Source organism: Trichosurus vulpecula, chromosome 4, assembly GCF_011100635.1.
Source record: "Trichosurus vulpecula isolate mTriVul1 chromosome 4, mTriVul1.pri, whole genome shotgun sequence".
In the NCBI taxonomy this organism is placed as follows: domain Eukaryota; kingdom Metazoa; phylum Chordata; class Mammalia; order Diprotodontia; family Phalangeridae; genus Trichosurus; species Trichosurus vulpecula.
In genome coordinates, this window is record NC_050576.1 from 197,514,286 (window position 1) to 197,520,285 (window position 6,000).

At 43.9% G+C, this 6,000-nt stretch overlaps 1 protein-coding gene across 3 annotated transcripts in view; it reads right to left on the reverse strand.

The window, feature by feature from the left end:
- TEX2 (testis expressed 2) overlaps window positions 1-4,547 on the reverse strand; it is a 149,656-nt gene extending 145,109 nt beyond the window's left edge. Inside the window, exon 1 of one of the 3 annotated variants that reach the window (XM_036757227.1) lies at window positions 4,357-4,547. The gene's annotated coding sequence lies outside the window, so the exon portion shown is untranslated. Of the gene's footprint in view, window positions 1-4,079; window positions 4,238-4,356 lie in introns of those variants that run through there. The other 2 variants (XM_036757229.1, XM_036757228.1) reach the window with 2 other exon arrangements.
- Window positions 4,548-6,000: the final 1,453 nt, after the last annotated feature.

Here is a 6,000-nt window from a genome sequence, read left to right on the forward strand (position 1 = left end):
GCTCAAAAGCTAGCTACATATTGGTATAATGAGGGGGCTACTGACTTTTATATTCAGTAATTGGAATGGGATCTGAAAACAGGTTTGTGAGATAGAGCCCAAAGGGATCTTCTGCAGGAGGAAAGGTTTGACTTTCAGCTTCTTTCTTGGGCAGCTAAATGGTAAAGTAGAAAGGGCACTGAACCTGGAATCAAGAAGACCTGAATTAAAATTTAGCCTAAGACCCTTACTAGACCAGGGGCAAGTCACTTAACTGCTATCTGCCTCAGTTTCCTCATCTGTAAAGTGGTGACCATTTCAGCCCCTACCTTCCAGGGTTTTCCTGAGGATCAAATGAGATAACATTTGTAAAATCACTCTGCAAACCTTAAAGTGCTACAGGACTGCTACCTAGTGTTATTGTTATCATTATTGTTGTTGCTGTTAGAATCTATTTCCTTAAAGTGAATGGACTGGGAATGTTTTCTGTCTACCTCTCCCAAGAAGTTGGTGATATTAAGGAGTCTCCATCTGAACTTCAGACAACCTTCATGTGATAGGAACCTCCTATTCTGAGGGAAAGTTAGGCAGATATCCTTATCCAAACTGAAGCAGACACAAATATCAACTTTCAATCTGTGTTTTTCTTCACTTCCTTCTTTTCCATGGTACTTCCTTTTCAACGTAAAACAATCCACTGTAGCCAGTGGACTTACCTTTCTTTCTGAAAGTGGAGCATTCTGTACTATTGTATTTACCAGCATTAATGTTCAATTAAGAGCATAAAGGCAAACAGAGTATATAGAAGGTATAACTCCCTTTCTTTCCCAAGGATGCCATCCCGATGTGTCTTCTATTCAGAGTACTACCCTTCCCACACCTCCAAGACAGACCATGGCTTTAAATAAGATTAAGCTACTCCCCCATTCAAGCTACTCACTACTTAATTAAATCTTTCTCTGAAACATACTATTATCATGACTTAATTTGCATCAGTTTGTTAATCTCCACTCAGAAGGGAATCACCTTCTCCTGGAGATAAATATGCTGCTAAATTTAGCTTCCTAAGGGTCAACATGGTGAAGAAAAGAAAGCATGGAACAGTGGAAAAAACACTGGACTAGATGCCAAGAAGACCTGTAGGTTACTAGATTCTCTATGTGACTTTGCATATGTCATTTCACCTCCCATGAAGGGCCTCTGCTTCCTCAGAAGTCCAGTGGATAGACCCAAAAATACAGAGTACAAATTTGGCCTCAGGCACTTACTAGCTAATGTCACTCTGGGCAAGTCATTTAATCTCTCAGCCTCAGTTTCCTCATCTGTAAAATGGGCATAATAATAGCACCTACCTCCCTGGATTGTGAGGATCAAATTAGATTATGTATGTACATGTGTATGTATATATGTATACATATATATATATACACACACACATACACATACATAGCACTCTGAAAACCTATATAAAATCTTATATAAAAAATCTATATAAATCTTAGTTATTATCGTGATAAAATAGAAGTTTGGAATACATAGCTCCTAAGATATGTTCCTTCTGTAAAGTCTCTTTCTAGCTCTAAATGTATGAATTTATGATACTGGTGATCCTCACCCTCACTAAGCCCTTCCACTTATAATTTGATATGATTTATCCTTGAAGCCTTAAGTAATCACAATCTGTCAGATTTATGGATAAGGGAAAAATTTAGGACCAAAGAAGATATAGAGAGCATTATAAAATGAAAAACAGATAATGTTCATTATATAAAATGTAAAAGCTTTTGTACAAGCAAAAAAACTGGGGAGAATATTTCACAACAAGTATCTCTGAAGGCCTCATTTCTCATTTCTCAAATATGTAGAGAACTGAGTCAAATTTATAAAAATACAAGTCATTCCCCAATTAATAAACAGTCAAAGGATATGAACAGGAAGTTTTCAGAAAAAGAAACCAAAAAAAGGGAAAAGGACTTATTTGTACAAAAATATTTACAGCAGCTCTTTTGTTGGTTGCTAAGAATTAGACATCAAAGGGATGCACCATCAACTGGGGAATGGCTAAACAAGTTGCAGCATATGATTGTAATGGAATATTACTGTACTATAAGAAATAGCAAGCAGGAAGATTTCAGGAAAGACTTACATGAACTGATGTATAGTGAAGTGAACAGAACCAGGAGAATGTTGTACATAGAAATACTGTTAGAAGAACTGTAAATGACAGCCATTCTCAGCAATACGATGATCCAAAACAATTCCAAAGGACTAATGATGAGGAATACTATCCACCTCCAGAAAAAGAACGGATGTTGATTGAATACAGACTGAAGCATGCTATTTTTCACTTTCTTTCATTTTATCTTTTATTTGAGTCTTCTTGTAAAAAATTACTAATGTGGAAATGTTTACATAGTTGAACATGTATAACCTATGTCTGATTGATTATCGTGGGGAGGGGGGAAGGAATTTGGAACTCAAAACTTTAAATAAAAATGTTTAAAAATAAGAAAAATATACATAGGACAAAAAAGTAAATCACACATTCTCCACAAATTTGAGAAATTAACTTCTGAAGAATCTGGGTAATTAACAATGAAATAAGCAAAAGGCAGTTGAGTGCTAAAAGTCATCTGATGGGTAGAAACAGCTGTTCTAACAGAGTAGGCACCCTAGTATACAATCACTATGTTGTTCAAGTACAAAAACTGCTTAGCTCAAACCTTTTCAGAGCTCTCTTTGGCTTAAATTATATGCAAAATATCACCGCAAATGCCTAATTTTCCCCCTTAAATTCATTATCCCCTTCAATGACACTAATTTCACCCAACATATGAAGCTTCCTTTCTAATTTAACAATGTCTTTTCCTCAAATATTTTTCTTTAAAGCCTTCTGGCACAATACATTAAAAATACACAATAAACTCATTCTTTGTGCATTCTAATTCTTGTAGCCACTTGGAAAAATCCACTCATACTTTTCATACAAATCTGAACCATATTCTAGCAAAGCATAAGCCTGTACAGATTCTAGTGATAAGTGTACTCCCAAGGCTTTGGGGGAGGAAGAGAGGAGACTTTGCCCTTACTATCCATGGCAGGTAACCATGACAACGGATGATGTGAGTAACCAACCTGTTTATGTACTAAATACCAAAAAGGAAAAAAATTGCAAAAGAAAGATGTACATTATATGGAACGACAATTGTATACTTTATTGAATTCTATAATCAATCTATATTTAGCAAGGTCTGTTACATCTGTTTAAGTTGGAATTCATTTATCTTGCTGGTCCTACTAAAATTGCATTTTAATTTTTAAAAGCAGACAAGTAAGTCTCAAATAATCTATCACAGACTAGCAGAAGGCCTTGTCCCGATATCACTTCTTAATTTCTAAGTTTTCCAGGTTGGGGGGAGGGGTTGTTTATTTTTTATGCAACTAGTCATAGCCTTTTTGATGGCATATGAACAAGCCCTTCCCTCCCCCCCCCCCCACTAGAAGAGCAAAGGGACAAGCACAGGATAAACATAGACATAAAAGTAACACCTTTTCTGCAGTCCCTCCCTGGGAGCTTAAGCCAGCTCTCGAACCGAAGCTGGCACTTGAGGCCCATTCATAAAACTCAAGGTGTTTTTCAGTAGTTTCATTTTCCGTGTCCCCACACCCAGCATCAGGCCACCCCGCAGACAGGCAGACTGGAGCGCAGAGGAGGGACAGCTAGCAGCACCCCGCGTGCAGCAGGGGTCACGGCCAGACCCGGCCGACCGGACCGAAGGGAGAAGGGGGGTCCCTTGGAGGTGGCGGCAGCTGCTGCAGGGGGCGGGGGAACGCGAAGCAAAACGAGTCCGGGCAGCGGGCTCGCACAGGGCCCCCTCCAGCCCTAGGCTGCAGCCCCGCTGACCACGCCGCAGGAACGGCCAACGGCCAAGAGCCAGGCGGCGCCGTCCCGCCCGCACCTGAGGCGCAGAGGGGCCATGAACTTGGCCGGCCTCAGCCTGCTGCCCCTCGGGGCCTCGGCCCGGGGAGGAGGGAGTGCCGCCTCGGCGGCGGCTCCTCCTCTGCCCTCCCCCGGGGCCCTACCAGCGGGGGAAGCTCACCTGCTCCCGGGCCCGGCTCCAACCTGGCTCCTGAGTGCGCACGCCCGCCTGCCTGCCCACCCGCCCCGCAGCCGCGGCGCGCGGGCTGCCCAGCTGTGCGGGGCCCCGGCAGGGGTGGGCGGCGCGGGCTACTGAACGGCCTCCCTCCCGCTCCAGCTGCTCACAGCTGGCGCAGGGGGACGTCCCATCCCCAGCCCCCCTCACCCGCCACCGCCCCCCGGGTCCCTGTGCCCGCCCTTTCTCTCGTCTTCGCCGCGCGCCAGCCAACTTCACTCACCTCGACACCGCGGCTCCTTCACTCATCGCCGGGCTCCGGTGGTTGTGCTGCGGTTGCAGCCTCAGGGACTGGGCTCCGGCTCCGGCCCCCAGGCAATCTGCGGCCCCGCCTCCCGCCCCCGGCCGCGGGCCAGCCCTAGCTCCGCCCCTCGATTCCCAGCCCAGCCCCTCCCTGTTTAGGTCGCTAGACCCGCCTTTCCCTCCTCCGCCCATCCTCTCATTGAAGGCCTAGCAAGCTTCTAGCCCCGCCCTTTCCTTCAAATTTCCCCGCCCCCTCCCCTTGCCCCTCTCTCTAGGCCCCGCCCCACTACCAAGACTGAAGACCAACCAGAGTCCAACCTCAGAGGGGAGGGCGAGAGCCCCAGACCTGACGAATCAAGCCCAACCCAGACCGATGAAGATGTGGGAGGCTAGTTCTGTCTGTTAAAGGGGCCGAGCCTCTTTAGAACCTAGGTAGAAATTGCTGCTACCCGCTTCTCACCTTCTGTTTGTGCCCCAGCATCCCTAGTTCAGGGGGGCCGGGCGGGGCTTCTTCCTTCAGTACACTACTAGTTGGGCCGAAAGAAGACTAGAGTGGGGAGGAGTTGAATGACCTCACGCCTTCAGGGATCAGAGCAGGACTTGCATTCCTACCTGCCTACCGCACCTGCAGCCGTCACGCACCTGCTTTTGCGGTAATTAACGAGCCAGGAACATCATCACCTCGCTGACGTCATTCAGGGTTCTCTTCAAGAACGAAGGACAAACAACAGCAACCACCTCTAGGAGGGACCTCAATGGCCAACCTGTGGCCGAACCATTACACCAGCTGTTCAGGGATGCTGGAAAAACCTCCCCAGGCATCCCATTGCACTTTGGAACAGGGCTAATTGTTAAGAGCTGAAATCCGCCTCTCTGCAGTTACTGCTCTTTATTCTGCACTCTCGGGACCAAGCAGAACAAGTCTAATCTCTCTTCTCATACATGATAACCCTTCCAATATCCGAAGGCAGCTATCATATCCCCTTCGTTGCCCAAAACGTTCTCTCCTCCACGCTAAAAATCATCCCCGGTTCAACTTGTTAGTAATAGTAATGTTCTCCAAATTTTTTGGAACAGTCACCCCATCTGTAGAAAGATTTTTGAGCACACACTCCCAAAATATGTATATTTATTTACATGTTAGATACATGTACTACTTTGTGTATAATACATATAATACAAATGTCAAATACATAATATATTTTGTACCATTGTTTGTATTATAAAACATTTGTAAAGTAAATGTTAATACCATGAAATATATCATTTCTAATTCTTTTTAAAATTTATTTATTGATGCTACAAAACCCTTTTTGCTCTTGAGAACAGTTTCTTTTTTTTTTTTTTTTCTTTGAAGAATCTCTTTCGGAGGGATAGGATGGAGTTGAATATAATGGCTTGTTAGTAATTATTCACTTACTTTGATCAGTGTAGCTAGCCAAACAGGTAAATTTCATTTTTGTTTAAATACTTTTTGGTTGAAAAACACACAATACAACAACCAAATAACAATCCATTACAGTCTATGAACATAATAGCTTTTCAGCAGGAGTCGTATTTCTCTGTGTATGATATTCAATGGGGGAAAAAACCAAGCAAAATGGAATTATTTCTTCAGCAGAAA